Source organism: Pollicipes pollicipes, unplaced genomic scaffold (assembly GCF_011947565.3).
Source record: "Pollicipes pollicipes isolate AB1234 unplaced genomic scaffold, Ppol_2.1 Scaffold_7231;HRSCAF=8579_pilon_pilon_pilon, whole genome shotgun sequence".
Classification (NCBI taxonomy): Eukaryota; Metazoa; Arthropoda; class Thecostraca; order Pollicipedomorpha; family Pollicipedidae; genus Pollicipes; species Pollicipes pollicipes.
In genome coordinates this window covers 12,482,904-12,500,279 of record NW_023597034.1, presented here as the reverse complement: position 1 = coordinate 12,500,279, position 17,376 = coordinate 12,482,904, and the positions used below count along the sequence as shown (strand labels likewise).

Below are 17,376 nucleotides of genomic sequence, written 5' to 3'. Positions count from 1 at the left end.
GAGGGTCCGTCAACATAGGTTACAAAAAGAAATGGGGTCAATGGCCACCCGATGTTCTTCTGACTATGCTCAACATTCAGTCAAATTCAGTCAGATTCAGTCAGAATCGACAAGTGAGAGCAATTATTTAACATAGATTTGGGTATGCGCGCTCGCAAGTTCTAGGAATAAAAACTTCGACGGCCGGCGCAACAGTCACCGTGGGACGCGTGCCATTGGCCCTGCGGCTAAAATCAAGCCGGGGCCAACGAACGGTCGAAATGCTGTCGAATGTGAAATGCCTTTGAACGTTTCAAGGCATTCACCTGTGCCATTTACAGATTGATGATCGGAACGTATTAGCATTTACAGCACTGCGATTTGGTGATGGAATCTTGCGGTAGAGCTGGAAGAGTAAAGGCAGGAAATTTATTTTCGTGTTGCTGTGTTTTGAATAGCAAATTTGTTCAGAAGATAACCCCAAATTATCAAGATCAGTGCACGCCCAAATCGCATGAGCTTTATGACTTTACGAAGTTCTGCTTTTAAAGCGTATGACCTGATGACTTCCGGAGGCGTTATGTCACGATGAACGCTCCCGTGTGCCCGGTGCTCTCGTGTGCCCGGTGCTCTCGTGTGCCCGGTGCTCTCGTGTGCCCGGTGCTCTCGTGTGCCCGGTGCCCGCCGCCTGGTGCTCTCTGAAGCGGGCAACGGCGTTTGGCTTTGCAGAAAACGCTACCCCATAGCTGTTCTTGCTCATAAGGCTGCGAGTGGCTAGGTTCAAAATATTTTATATACTTGTTTTACAAATCGACTTTGCGAAGAGTGAATGACCTCAGGTAGACTGTTTGGCCCTTTTCACTGTTGACGCTATTTTTAATCTACTCTGTTGAACACCAGTGAGACTCATTACCTTTTTTTCTGGTTAACGGGCTCCGTGGATAGAATAATAGGGGACACACTATCGCCCCAGCCAAAAGCTGAAGAGCCATTCCGTCCAGCGTGGGGTGCGGACCGACTAACCCTCTGACAACACGGAGACGTGTCTCTTGGGCGATCCGGAGGGCCATTAAAAAGACATATCATGGGTCGGCCCCGCCCTGACGCGGGAAGCCCTCTGAACGGGACAGTTGGCCCCAGTCGATGCAGAAGCCCTTGCTGGAGCAACGAGTTCCCCAATTGCCGCAGTTTGGTCCCATAATTGACGCTCAGAATCTAATGAGCTTCAAAAGCCCTTACTTGGTACGGGGGTGGAGGTACCCCGTTCGGTACTGAGGGCCCTGATTGACACAGGGCCCTCCATTGTCTCATTGTAAACTTTCACACTAAAACCTTTGATCTCCTTTCGCTGTCAGAGGGTCCCGACAAATGCAAGAGGCCTTCTTGAAGTCTGGGTCCTGTTCCGGTCCTCTCTCTATTTAGCAAAGGTTCTCCTGGCTGACTGGAGGGGGCCCTCAGGACCCCTCATTGGGCTCCCTTCGGGTAACCTCGAACATGGCCTCTGGCCGACTCGAAGCCACTTGCCGACACGAAGCGAGCTGTGCGGTGCTGGTTGTCATCGGCCGCTATAGTACGAGCCGGAATTTCAAAAGTGACTTACAGCCAGCACTGTACCTTACATTCAGGCCCTTCATAGTCATGAATCGTCAGTCCCAAGAGACCCTTCGGCCCCTCTTCGGGTCGCCTCGACCCACACCGTGGGCGACTGGGGGCCTCTCACCAGCGCAGTACAAGTACCCCCCCCTACCCTCCCTACAGTACCCCCTACCTCCCTACAGTACCCCCTGTTATGCACTGGGGAGCCCAGACCAATGCAGCGGTTCCTCATTGACTTCGGCGTCGCGACCGATGTAAATCGCAGCTCCGCCTGTGTCCCTGCTTAGGAAATGAGCCGTCATGCCCAGACCGACACGGGGCCGACTGTTCGGTAAATGTAGTGCCTACCTGACATAGAGCTCCAGGGTGCTCCCATCGCAAAGTGACCTCTGACTGACATTTGGGGGCCGAGCCCTGCGCGCCTGGTTCCTTAATGCAATTTCCAGCCAGCTCTTTGGACCCTAAATCCTTGGTCGCGAGGGGCTCTTCGGCACCTCGGAACCTAAGGAGGGAGAGTGGGGGGAGGGGGGGGGGGCACGGGCCCCCTGTGACCTCCCCACGGCTTAAGCCGCTGCGAAGGTGTTATGCATTGGCATCTCCTAAAGCGCCACCACAGTGCTAATATTTCGGTGCCGGGACAACCAGACACAAAATGCCGACTGCTTGTGGAGTCTGCACAGCCACGAGACAGAAGGCATTCTAGCGCAAGGTACGCTAATGGACGTTCAGCGCACAAACAAACCGGTTTTTAGAGTTGCGGTATTCAAGAGCCATCTCGGAGTAGATACAATGACAATGTGGTCCAGATAGCCGCGTCGCATGCCCCTCCCACGACAGGCGGTAAGTGCGGCCATGCAGCCAGCGACACTTTCGAACACTGCCCCTGGGCGAATCGGAGGCTGTTGTCCCACGATACATTGCCATACATAGGTCAGCGATCAATCTGGTGCTTGAAGCGGGTGAGCCAGCTGTTATTGGCATGGAGGTTTAGGACTGTAAAATGTCTAGTTTGGTCTAGACTAACCTCCACCGATATCTGGGCGTCTATGTCATTGCTGTTGGACACCCGTTGGAAGAGGTTGCGGCAGATCCTGGGGATGATGCCCTCCTGGTCGTGCTCCGCCTTGCCCATCATCGTGTACGACTTCCCGGCCCCTGTCTGGCCGTAGGCGAATATGCACACGTTGTAACCTGTGTGCAGATCAAAGGCATGCATCAGGACTTGTCCAGGGCGTTTGAAGACTGTCGTTCGATTGTACTGACTTCAAATGGACGGAACGTCCAGGACGCCGAGAAGATGTGAATAATTGCATTATTAACTACAGGAAAGCCCAAGAAGAGCGGCGCGTACTTGGAGGTGTAGGAACAGCCCCCGAACCTCACATCGCGCCAATGGGATTTACATGGGAACTAGCGACGGAATACGCACCACATCAAAAGCTTAGAAGCAGTATTGAGCCATACTGGTTAATCAGAAAGATGTCCGAAAAACTTCACGATATGCTTCACGTAGCTGATGGACCGAGCGACCTCAGTACACAACGGATCGGCTGTGTGCCAGGACATTGCGACATATCCTGGAGACAAATGGCAAGTCAGGGCATTGCTGAACCGCATCGCTGGATTGTGCTCATCAGCTGTGTGAGCTAGCGCTGCGTCACCGGTGTTGACTCCGGCTCTGATAGCGGCTGCGAGCGGGGGAGGACGCCATTTCACGTGGGGCGTGACCGCAGTCGGGTCGATCAAGCCAGCTGACGTCAGCCCAGAGGGCAGCGGCGCTTGACTCCGGAGCCGAAGGTCAGTTGGAGGTCAGGCGGCGTCTCGGCCGGTGAGAGGTCGGCTCGACGCCCTCACCGGCCGCCCGTCGTCACCATCCAGCTGCTGATCGGCCGCCGCCGCTCGCCCGTCGGAATCGCAATGACCGCCAACGGCACGTGACGAGAATGATCGCAATCATAAAAGTGGACGGAGTCGGAATGTGAGGCCACTGTCCTGGGAAACGGGGACCACAACACCTCGGCTGGTTGTGGCGGAGTGGAACGGAAGGTACGTACGTAAACCGGTTCGGAATGCTTTGCTTCCCTATGGAACAGTCACTACCACCAACGCATTCTTGTTCCCGACGCATTATAAAAAGGTTACCGAAAGGGACAAAGAAACAAACCCGCCTCAATCCACTCGAAACCCCGCAGGCATAAAAATGGGTGTGTACATGTCAACAAATATCTGAACAAACAAGCGCAGTCATTCTCATGCACACGGAATGGATTGCTATCACGCTATGCACATGCAATGCGATGCCCGCCGCTTGCTGGTCGCCATACATTTACAGGAGCAATGGACGAGCTTCCGTAATGGACCAAAGCATAGCGCGAATGACATGAAACACTACACAATCGGTTACTTGGCTTCACAATAATCACCGTAGTCACGGACCTCAATCTACTTTTAACGTTGTGTCACAGGACGACATTTAGTCAAACGATAAAGACAGACCTCGAAGGCTGCTCGAGATCTAGCGACCTTTCAGGGCATGACGTGACCCTAGCCCCCAACAATCAATCCGCAGCGCGCCCGCGGCAGCTTTTGACGCAACGTACCTTGAAACGCGTGATCCAGCATCTCAACGCCGACTGTCCTGGTACACCCGCTCTTGGGAGGCAAACTGGGGCGCCGATGGCTGAAAATGCAACACCAACCAGTCAACTGACAGCCACCCGCTCTTGGAAGGCAAACTGGGGCGCCGACGGCTGAAAATGCAACACCAACCAGTCAACTGATAGCCACCCGCTCTTGGAAGGCAAAATGGGGCGCCGACGGCTGAGAATGCAACACCAACCGGTCAACTGACAGCCACCCGCTCTTGGGGGACAAACTGGGGCGCCGACGTCTGAGAATGCAACACCGACCGGTCAACTGACAGCCACCCGCTCTTGGAAGGCAAACTGGGACGCCGACGGCTGAGAATGCAACACCAACCAGTCAACTGACAGCCATCCGCTCTTGGGGGGCAAACTGGGGCGCCGACGTCTGAGAATGCAACACCAACCAGTCAACTGACAGCCACCCGCTCTTGGGAGGCAAACTGGGGCGCCGATGGCTGAGAATGCAACACCAACCAGTCAACTGATAGCCAGCCATTCAGACAGCATGGCCCTAAACTGCCAAGGTATTGGTCCATATTGGCTGCCCCTCAGTTAACTACCATCGCCGAAAATATATTATCTGCACCAGTGAGTTCACCTGCATCACACAACTAGCTTTTCGAAGTCATGGCGATCACATGTATTTACATGACCATTGCATGGCCACTAGCTGATCACCTCCAGCTCTGGTGCGACAGTGTAGAATAACACGCGTGTTCATTGCCACTGTCCGCCCATGCCCCCACATCAGGTTTGATACCTACATCAGCCGAAATATACATTTTCAGCGCATCGTTTGGCGACCTGTGTCAATACGCCCCATCCAAGGAGCCTTATTTGATAAGGGGCGTGAATTTCGATTCATGCACCCGTGGCGGGGGTGGGTTTCGACTCGCGTCAGGTGCTTGCTATTGGGCCCTGCCTGGGACGGCTTGTGGTCGGTGGCTAGTGGCGGCGCTAGGTCAGGTGACGTCGGTGGGCAGGACAGGCCGTACCGAACGTCGAGGCAGGTGAAACTTTCGTCCTGAAATGCTGCCATCGGCGCGGGTCTCCTCGATGGTAGCGTCAGGGTTACGCAACAACAACTGCTTAGGGTGGGCGCCGATCCCACAAATTCGTCCAGTCAAAATGTTTGGACCAAATCTTTAACAGCATACGTTCTTGGACAGCATAGCATATTCACATCTAGCAGCAGGCTGCGAAGTAGTAACTAGTCTGAGCAAACAGATCACTTGTGTTGGGTTCAGTACTAGCTCCAAATAGTGATAAGACAATGCCTGTTTACAACAATGCCATCCGCCGGCAAACAAATATCATACCGCATTTGGTGATCATCACGCCCTCTCCACCATTGTAGTCTAACTTCCGGAGGATGAGAGGATGCGTTGGTGTTAACTACTGCACTATAAGGTCGTGCGTCCTTCCACGTGGCGTTGGACCACCTGTGCCGAGATCTTCGGTGGCTGTGAACTCCAGCCTTAACAGCGCACATGGCACGAGTCGTCGGGGCGTGGTCAGGCGTGACGTCACGAGTCGGCGTCACGCCCACGTCAGCAGCGGGATATGTCTTAAGTGACGGGTTGGCGATGGTGGGCACTCGGTCAATACAGGGCCACTGAGTGCTAGTGCTCGAAAGGTTCCCGAGGTCTGACGCGGCCGGTGCCGCTCAGGGCCTTTATCACCGAAATAGACCGGTCGATAACCGGCGAGCAGAGGCGCCAAACAAGGCTCCGGCGGGCAGAGGGCCGCCAAACAAGGCCATTACACCGAGATCGAGAAAAATAACGGGTTGGCCTTCACCAGAACAGCTGTTTTTGGACAAGAAGCGCGTCTCGGTGAAGCAGGTGATAACGCTGGCTCGCTGAGATTAGCCCGATTCCGTTGGATGAGCAGCGTCCGGATAATAAACCCCAGCCATTGCACCAGAGACCATGCAGCGGGGGCCCTGGGCGGCCAGTGACGTTTAAGCCGAGGGCGTTGACCGCGGCCACAGCTTTGATCTAAAGGTCAGGCGGACAAGCGCATGGCGTATGCCAGCTTATCGTCGGCTTGACATAGGTCCCAATGCTGGCGTATATCACAGAGCAAAAGCAGTGCTACATTATACCGTTGACAACGATACAGGCGAGCAATAAGAGGGAAACAGGGTGCGTATGTTGCCTTAATTGCCCCCAAAATTAGCAGGTGGGATGGACAAAGAGTTCCATAGGCGACGCCTTATATCAGTGAAGAGTACCGCACAATTGACGTAGAACATCACCGGATAGCTGTGATCTACAGCGGTGAAGAGTACCGCACAATCGGTTTAGAACATCACAGGATAGCTGTGATCTACAGCGGTGAAGAGAACCGCACAATCGGTTAGTTAGAACATCACAGGATAGCTGTGATTTACAGCGGTTGAAGAGAATCGCACAATCGGTTAGAACATCAGAGAATAGCTGTGATCTACAGCGTGAAGAGTACCGCACAATCAGTAGAACATCACAGGATAGCTGTGATTTACAGCGGTGAAGAGAACCGCACAGTCGGTTTAGAACATCACAGGATAGCTGTGATCTACAGCGGTGAAGAGTACCGCACAATCGGTAGAACATCACAGGATAGCTGTGATTACAGCGGTGAAGAGAACCGCACAGTCGGTAGAACATCAGAGGATAGCTGTGATCTACAGCGGTTGAAGAGAACCGCACAATCGGTAGAACATCAGAGGATAGCTGTGATCTACAGCGGTTGCAGAGTACCGCACAATCGGTAGAACATCAGAGGATAGCTGTGATCTACAGCGGTGCAGAGTAACGCATAATCGGTAGAGAACATCAGAGGATAGCTGTGATCTACAGCGGTGAAGAGAACCGCACAATCCGTAGAACATCAGAGGATAGCTGTGATCTACAGCGGTGAAGAGTACCGCACAATCGGTAGAACATCAGAGGATAGCTGTGATCTACAGCGGTGAAGAGAATCGCACAATCGGTTAGAACATCAGAGGATAACTGTGATTTACAGCGGTGTGAAGAGAACCGCACAACCGGGTAGAACATCAGAGGATAGCTGTGATCTACAGCGATGCAGAGAACCGCACAATCGGTAGAAAATCAGAGAAAAGCTGTGATCTACATCAGTACAGAGAACCGCACAGTCGGTAGAACATTACAGGATAGCTGCACTCAGCACTGCATATGTGAGCGTTTGAAAAGGTTCATTATACATACTGCCGGGTTACAAGTCACATTTCAAGCGAGTTTGCTGGACCTTACGTTATGAACAGAGGGCAGTTTATCTAAAATAGAACCCGATGCGAAAATTTTAAAACAAGTTTATTTTCACACCTGTGGATGTAGCTTCGTTTCCCTATGGAAAAAGGCTCCTTAAGAGAAAAGGAGCACTCCATGCCCAGGTAATGTCAGGACACTCATGCATTCATAATTGGCAGAAAGCAAGGGCGTAGTACGCCTTCTACGACTCTTTCTCGTAACGATCAAATCATATCACTGAAAATGCAAACAGAAAGGAGATGTGTGCCTACCAAAATGGCTGACATCAATGTAGGGATAGGAGTGCCGCGAGCACCCGTTTTTAAAAGCACAACGCCAGGGGAGAGTATACGCGCAGGAAAAACAGCTTGCGGCAAGCGGAACTCCATGTACTCTGCAAGCCGAACCGAACGAAACCCCAGTATGGGCAAAGCGGCTCCGGGGTCGCCTGCGGCCAAAAAAAGACAAAAAAACCAACTGCGTAAGGTTTTGAATGAGCCCTATGGGGAGTGCAAGACCGGCGGTCATCGTAAAGGACGGTTGAGAGCAATTTTCCCTGGATGGTACCAATGTACCGCTGATGTTGCGGCAAGCTTACGAAAAACGCTGCTAGTGAGGACTAAGCAGATACATCCAAACCTACTTCCGCGATGGCGGTGTCCTGGTGTGGCTCGATCTCGCCCAAACGTCATTATAAAAAGCCATCACACCTGAATTGGAACTGCGCGCCAAGGGCACTGGAACTGAGCATCAAAAAGCTAGAAATTCCAAAGGTTTCATGTGCCGATTATCAGTCTGGTGTACCTAAGACTCAGCCCATAACAAAGTTTTAGACCTGCTAAAAGGTCATGCCTACAAGGATGGCCCTGACGCCAGAAATGTTTTGTGAACCGAAAAAAGGTGAGCGCCAAACCAGGTAAAGCGATACGAAGATACATAGCTACATAAAAAAACTTGAGCTGAAGGCGCTGTCGAAGGGGCAGGGACCATGGATCACCCCCTAGAGTACTGAGCTGAAGGCGCTTGTTGAGGGGCAGGGACCATGGATCACCCCTAGAGTACTGAGCTGAAGGCGCTGTCGAAGGGGCATGAACCATGGAACACCCCTAGAGTGCTGAGCTGAAGGCGCTGTCGAAGGGGCAGGGACCATGGAACATCCCTAGAGTACTGAGCTGAAGGCGCCGTCGAACGGGCAGGGATCATGAAACACCCCTAGAGCACTGAGCTGAAGGCGCTTTCGGATGGGCTGGGACCATGGAGCACTCCTAGAGTACTGAGCTGAAGGCGCTGTCGAACGGGTAGGGATCACGGAACACCCCTAGAGTACTGAGCTGAAGGCGCCGTCGAACGGGCAGGGACCACGGAACGCCCCTTGAGCACTGAGCTGAGGGCGCTGTCGGATGGGCAGGGGCCATGAAACGCCCCTAGAGTACTGAGCTGAAGGCGCTGTCGGATGCGTACCCATAGAATACTGAGTGACGGCCAAGCAGTTTTTGTGTTTTCAATGTTATGAGCATCCTGTTACAAAACCGCCGGGATGGTAAATGTGTTAAAAAGGTCTCGTCTCCTTCTGGTAACATTTTGACATATGGTTTGTGTCGAAGCGATCAAAACTTAACATGACGCACTTCACACCCGCCACCGAGCTGCACAGCACTCTCACAGCCTTGAATATCGTCAGGACCACAAGTGAGGTAACAATAATGCACCCTGAAAACATTGCTAAGACCACAACAAGGCACTCGATGGCTTAACGTCACCTATCTGCTTTGAAACGGTGCGTGACCGTACGGACTACGACCAACGACCAACGAGGACTACGACCAACGAGGCCATGACGGCCGGCATCACCAGCACCTGGTGACCGCTGTCAGGCGAGGCCGTACGTCACCAGCACCTGGTCACCGCTGTCACGCGAGGCCGTCACTGTCACCAGCACCTGGTCACCACTGTCAGGCGAGGCCTTCACAGTCAACAGCACCTGGTGACCGCTGTCAGACGAGGCCGTCACTGTCACCAGCACCTGGTGACCGCTGTCAGGCGAGGCCGTCACTGTCACCAGCACCTGGTGACCGCTGTCAGGCGAGGCCGTTGCTGTCACCAGTTCACTATTAACTCTTTGAAGACAGCTTACCCACCATTCGGCCCACAAGTGGTAATTCGTGAGCCACCCGCGTGTAGCTTACCTCAATTGACCAATATGAATAGTCGAAGTTGAAGCTCTTGATGTTGTCATTGATTTGTTTCGGATTGGTGATGACTGAAACAGACGTTTACGTAAGACTCAGTTCCACATGGGCTCACACACACGCACCAGCAAGCCACGTATTGAAACTAATTATAAGGCCCAAGGATTGTTTGTTTGTATAGACTCCATAGGTACCTTGAGGGTCATATCTCACAAAAATATGCGGTGGCCAGTTTGATCTGATCTGGTCAGCAAACAGTCAGCTGGCTTAATAGCGCCACACTTGATAATCCCCCATCGGATGCGATACGTCCGGCCTTCCAGCCAATGTAGACCTTTAAATTGTTCTGACTTATTCCGGTCCGGTGTTGTTTTACCCTTATAAGCAATGGCACAGGAAACAAGAAGTCCAACCGCTTAAAAAAATACAACGCGTCATTTTTTATTCGAGCCTTGCGTGATTGTGCGAGCTTCTAACAAGCAGCCCGACCCTGAGCAGTCCCAAAAGTGCGGCGGCACACAACGCCTGCCTTCAGCCCCGGGTCACCCAAGGCACGTGGGCAGGCTTGTTGACGCCCCGGAGCCGGGCACGGGCTCATTACCCGCCACCACTGCTGGCGAGACGGCCGGCGCGAGCGCTGAGACGCGACAAACACACTCCCATAGATGGGTATTGTGATGCCGGGGAGAGTCACGCCTGGCGGCGAGCTCGAATAGCAGGTATTGCCGACTGGCAGCGGGGACACGCGCGGTGTGCTCCGCTAATCTCCAGACCCGCTTCAGAGAGAGGGGTGCTGATCTCGAGCGCCGCTTCAGTGGGCGGGGTGCTGATCTCGAACGCCGCTTTCAGTGAGAAGGGGTGCTGAGCTCGAGCACCGCTTAAGCGAGATAGGGGGCCCATTGGCTTCAGGGTCAGTAGTCAAATTCCTCCGTCTTAGATACGGGACGATATGACATGGATATGTTAGCGGCCTCATCATTGTTATGGTATATTGTGGAAATCTGGTAGCAATATATTTATATATATATATATATATATATATATATATGGTGTGTATATATATATGTATATATGTATGTATATATATGCACATAATGTATATACGTACATTGTCACGACGACACCCGTCCCAGCTCTTTGACAATAACGGGCACGCATTTCCCGGAGTCCGTCGCTCGCGGTAGTACGGCCACCACAGAGCAATTATACGCTTCTTCCTCAGCCCACAATGAATCGAGCTTAGGTTCATCGATTCTTGCTTTCAAACTGACTCCCATAACTAAACGGCGTGATTGAAAGCACGGCCTGAGCGCGGCGCGGCTAGAGGGGCGTGAGCCGGCCCCCGGCCGGCGGCCCGCGGGCCTGGCCGCCGCCGAGTCGGGCCGCCACCCACAGGACCGTCCGGCGAGTCACGGCTGCTGACTCACGCCGGCACCAGCGACGGGCGTCGCCGGCCGGACCCGGCCCGTCCAGACGGCGTCACCGGCATCGATCAGCGGCGCCGGCGGCCCGGCCGACCCGGCGGACCAGGGCCGACCCGGCGGAGCCTCGCAGGCCGGTGTCGCTCGCCGGGGTGGGCCGAGGCAGCCTCCCACGCTTGGGCACTGGCGTCTTCCTGACACGGAGCGACGCGATGGACGGGTCCATAAGGAGCGCGAGGACAAGGACAAGGAGCGGCGCGAGACAAGTCTCCTGTCCCCTGGGGCCCCGTCTCACCCAAGGGTGACAACTCCCTCCCAGGGGCGGGCACTGGTGTTTCTCTGACGTCCTCTCGCGCCCCGCGACACAAGTCTTCTGTCCTCGAGGACCCCGTCGCACCCCTGGGGCGATAACTCGCCCCCAGGCACGAGACAACAATGGACCCTCATTGGGCCAAAACGGAGGTACTGGTCATGCATCGGCTCAGTATTTGACTATTTTCTGGTGTCCAGGGATGGTCCGGATAATGCTCGATGAATTCCCTGGATGTTATGTGAAGGTCAGATCAGGTCAGAGTCAGGTCCAGGTGAAGCTGGACGCAAATACGATCTACACACTTGTGAAATGTACATTGACTGGTTAAATGAACCAAGTATAAATGCGTGGGGAAGGGAATAGCCACAGGAGGCGAAAAACATAGGAATAAATCACCCAAAAAGACAAAGGAATGGGAATAAGGAGAATAGTCGGCAAGCCACGCCAAGAGTCCTTTGCGAGAGGTGCACGTACACAAGTGCCCGACGGGCTGCGCAAACAGAGTGGATGCAGAATGTAGGGACTCCACTCACTTGTGGTGTTTCATCCATCTCGATGATGCCGTCGCATTCACGGCTGACCTCGCGGGCATTGAAGGGCCGGACCCGGACGGCCACCTTCACGGACGACATGGCGCCGTCGACCGCAGCGACGCCTGGCGGCACAGACACGAAACATGTCGGCCGGTTTCGCCCAGCTACGTCCAGCAGGTATCAGCGCGGCCAGCACCAACTCTAGCTTCTCAACTGTATTTACGCGGTGGCCTTATGTGGAATTTTCATGTAGCTGTTTGTGGAGGGCTTTGTTTCGTGTTCCATTTGTGTGCTGGGCACCAATACACTCAGACTCAACAGAGACAGTCGAAACTGAGCGCCAACCGTTTTTGGAACCATGTTTGCATAAAAGAACATCGATCTTGACGGGCATAGAGTGAGCATAGGCGACGCCTTTCGAGCGCCAGGGCAAGCCGGGTCCGGGTAGGCAATCAATGCCAAACCCGCCGTACATCGGCGCTATGCGGGATAGTTTACCACCAGCCGGCCGGCGACACTGACGCCATGCGGGATATTTTACCATCAGCCGGCCGATGGCGCTGACGCCATGCGAGATAGTTAACCACCAGCCGGCCGATGACACTGACGCCATACGGGATAGTTTACCACCAGCCGGCCGGCGAACACTGACGCCATGCGATGATAGTTTACCACCAGGCGCCCGACGGCACTGGAAAGTGAATCCCAATAAAGCGAGTGTTATAATGGAGGCCACAGTGGCATGTGTAACTCTCGTTTTATGCACCACATATATGCACACACGCACACACGCACACACACACACACACACACACACACACACACACACACACACACACACACACACACACACACACACACACACACACATACATATATATATATATATATATAGATATATATATTATATATATATATCATATATGAAACATAGAATACATAAAAACCATAAACCACAGCAACTCAGCACGACCAAGGAGGAATTCGAAAAAGTAATCCGGGTGTGTGACGCATACATGGCTGATAGGCAAGCGTCATCCAGCTCGTTCTCAGGATTCCATACATCGGACGACGGCCGGAGAGTTGATTGGCCGAAACTATGTGTACAAACTAACTACCAGACGGGGGCGAAAGTCTGAATAATTTACAACCTAGTCATCCCCGATACAGTCATCCACAATAGAGAGTTATCCTCATACATAACGCTATGTTGCCAAGTTTTATCTACATGCACCTAAGATGACCTGGCCTTACCGCATTTGACATAATTGTTTACCAGGCGGTCCGATCGGAGAGAGCAAAACCATACTGAGAGTGCTCTTGGAGCCATGTTGGAAGCCATGGCAAACATGTGTTTTCAGTCATTACCTGAGAATGAAATGCAGCCTACTTGAATTGACATAAAGTAATTGTTCATAATAACCTATGAGCGGTTGAGTCTACAATTTTCGCGAACTATATAACAATTTTGAGACTGGATATTCAGCTACCGGATATTTCGGCTTTATGCGTTCAGCAGCTGAGGCGTCATTCTGGGAAAGCTGGCAGACCTTGTGGAATTTGGTCGGCTGTCTGGCCGGGACCGAATCTGGCCGTCTTGGCTCGGCTTGTATGGCCGGGGACCGGATCTGACCGTCTTGGCCGGCTGTCTGGCGGGGACCGGATCTGGCCGTTTTGGTCGGCTGTCCGGCCGTGGACCGGATCTGACCGTCCGGCTAGGGCTTACGGCATTGCTTTGGTACATTGTTGCGATATTCCCGTTCATTAGCCATGAATGCCATCCGTGATATGGAACTAACCGCCTTGACGCAGGCGCACGCACGTACCACGCAGACTATGCGGTGCACGGCACGCTGTGGGCTACAAAAGGGACCATTGGCACAGAGCTTTGAGCCCAGCACAGCATGTCAATGCCTCGTCAACCGGCCGATAGCTCCGCAAACTGCAGCTGCCGGCAAGGGTCAGCCGGATGCTCTCCCCGGCCAGCGGCGCATCCCCTGCCGGCTGTCAGCTGAAGCGGCTCGTAACTACGCAGAGCGTGTCCGATCTCTGACGCCCGACGGCCGCCTGTCCGGCAGCACCGCACGGTCGTCATCGCGTGTCGTACCCGGTAGATGGAACCCGTTTACCGGTAATTCCCGCAATCTACTTCCTGGCCTCCATTGCCTTGCCGGAGAAAACACGCCAGCTCTTGGCTGAGCTTTCCATCACGCGATCGCTCGTTATCGCCCGGTCACTGCCGTCGGATGCCCGCCGTCCGACGGGCGGCTGGTATGGGCCGGGGGCGTGCGGGCGTGGGCGTCCCCGGACCATCAGCCGCGCCGGACCCGGACTTTAGCTGCACAGAGGCCGGCGCATCGATCAATAGCAGGGGCAGCGGGCGAGCGGCGGACGGATCGGGGCCAGGGTCGGGTCGTCCGCCTCCCCCTCCCCGCAGGAGCGTCACAGGGCGGGGAGAGCCGGAGCCGCAGTCACCTACCCGGTGCGGATCCGCAGCCGTCCGCTTCGTCACAGAGCCACGGCGCGCGCAGCGCCCGAGACCGGGCCACGTGACGCCGAGGCTACGGTTTCCTAGATCAGTCCGGAAAACAGCATCCGAGACCGGGCCACGTGACGCCGAGACCCTGGTGCCCTAGATCAGCCAGACAGAAAAACAATCAATCGAAGAGCAGTTTCGCCACGGAAGCAATGGGGCATGTTCTCAGTGCTTGGGTCAGGTGGTGAAGAGGGCATAGCCTATGGCCACGATCGCAGATGAAACCAAGCTGGTGCCGGAGACGGAGTGGTCTAGAGAAGAACGATCTGCTGCTGGTGGCTGCACTGCCCCCAAATTGCTTCTCCCTTCACTGCTGTCAGCACAGACATGCAGACAGACAACGACTATGTAGTCGGGCCATCCCACCCAGCGAAACAATCCCATCGAAGGTGGTGACTGTTGTGACAGTGAGAGTCTTTGAGATAACACACAGGCTCAAAATGGAGGTGGATACTGGAACTGTCGCCATCGACACAGAACCGGGCGAGCCTTGGCCGATCGTCGAACCAAGTCACCTTGAGCCAAGGGAATATATAAATCGTTATTCAAAGATAGTTGGGAGTGAACAGAAAACATTTGGAAGCGGAACGCGATGGCCAGGACACAGCGTTCGCACAATCACAATGATCACACGTGCCTTCTTAAACTGAGCCTCAACGGCAGTCTGGTTTGCCGCAGCATAGGTTCGAACGTTTTCCATCTAAAGAGAACTGAAGTGGTTTGGCAGTGCTTCGAATGTAACAGCGAGCTCTTGATCTTTATAATCCCCGTAAGTATTGCATGGTCAAGGGTGAATAGCGAAAAATGCATAGCCTATGTGAGAGTCAAATATTTAAAGTGCAATTGTGATATTATCGGAATTCTAGCAGCCCACTTCTGAACATGTAATACCAGTGTATATGGCCTAATCACCGCCTATAGGCATTATACGTTCTGATAAGCCGTAACCCGTGCTCAACAATGCGTGCCACATACCTGCAACTACGAAGTGGATTGCCAAAGCGATATGGTGTGATGGGACGACGTCGGCCTACTGCGAGACGCCTCAGAAGGCTGCCCTTACAACACGTCAGTGCGGAGCGGGGACGGAAGGAGGCACGCAAACCGTGAGCACCGCGAAAGGGCATCTGTAAAAAGCCTCAAATATCACGGACGATACACATTTTGTTAACACCAATGCTCGCGCCGGGTACGGTGGCGGACCGTCCGCCACACAGATCATGTAAGAGCAGACCGACAGCGCTGCGCGTGCATCCTAGCTCCGAGCGACAGGCCATCCGTGCACGGATCATGTAAGAGCCGACCGACAGCCCTGCGCGTGCATCCTAGCTTCGAATCCCTTACTAGGAATGACCGGTGCCTAACTGGCTCGAATGCACTGTTCCTGATCGAAACTTGTGGTCTCAATAAAGCCACAGCAAAACTAGTTTGCCAATTGCTTGCTTTCACTGGCGCAAGAGGAGGAGACTTAAACAGTTAGTCACCGTGACGGTACAATGAGCTGATAAACGCCGCCATAATCAACCAGCCGTGGTATGGCAGCGGCAACCTCGAACTTGAGTGCAAACGTTTGTGATTTTAGTAATGGTCTCGTTAAAAGACACACTGATATGGCAGATATTGCTTACACGAGCTTTCGCGACAGTCCCCCTACCCTTGATATAAGTCACACGAACTTTAATTGTGCCCTGCAAGCTATTCGTGACGCTGCTCTCGTCGGCGCGTGTACCGTTATCTGGAGACACAACCACTTCCGCACAACTCGGGCCAAGCTCGTGCAAGATATCGATTGTCTTGGGCTATTCGACGCATAGCGTGTTAGGTTGGTCGGATTGCTCACGGAATTCGCCCACCGAGGAAAAGGGTTGGTGGGCACAAGCTTCGTGACCACAAATCACCATTCCACTCAGGACACAGCGCGTACTTGAGCTTCACAGCACTCGGTTCCGCACATGCCATTTTTCGTCCGTGTTTTAGTTGCATCCATGCTATTGTTAGATCGTCCAGGTATTCTCAGTCTTTGTGCCATCGGTTTCCGACCAAAGAAAATTAACAGGTAGTTAAAGTAAAGTAATCAGGTAAAGTACAAGTGTCCGTAGACTTCTAACTTTGTGAAAGAAAATGGGTCGGACTTTGGAGAAACCCTTGTTGAGATATTGTGGTTGGTTGGTTTAAGTCATTTTGTTTTGCTCTTTCACCAAACTTATCTTGCGAAAATACAGCCCTGGATCTAATATGCATGAACTGGATTTAGGACTTAAGGACGGAACGCGCCGTCGATAAATTACAGGAAAATAACTGGCCCGGCTTGGCCTGCTGGAATGGGGACACTGGTCCTGCTTAGATTTCACATCAAAACATGAAGTCCTAGTAGTTTTGAACGTAGTTTACCCATTCAAAGCTTTGATTGGACCGACTCTGCTTGTGCGATACCCCAGGTTGCTCAAATTGTTGGTTACTTCTCAATCCAGTCACCCGATCATCGTCTTTCACGCCTCTTTGTCGATCATTGCATCCCGCATCCCTAATCACTAATATTACCATGATAACACTTGAGATGAAATGGTGAAAACGTTGGAATTAAAATGACATCAAGGCATCGAACTGATCTTAACGTGAATCTCATCAGAACACACTTGATTGGCACCGGCGTCCACTCGTTCATCTTTGGTGCAAGTCTAATATAGCAAGTGAAAAGACCACATAAGCTCTCAGCATTCCCATGTGAGTAAGACAACGTTTATATCTTTAGAGCATGCGTAACGCTATGAAATCTTCAACGAGGCCTTACATTACAATAGGATATAGCAGCTGACGCCCAATGTCTTGCTTGAAATTTTCGCATAGCTGAGCACTCGTGCGTTCATATCACAGGGACCACCAGAACACTTTCGATGTGTTTGTATG

General features: G+C 53.1%; 1 pseudogene; it reads right to left on the bottom strand.

Moving 5' to 3' along the window:
- LOC119109399 (kinesin-like protein unc-104) overlaps nt 1-17,376 on the bottom strand; it is a 62,272-nt pseudogene that overhangs the window by 35,512 nt on the left and 9,384 nt on the right.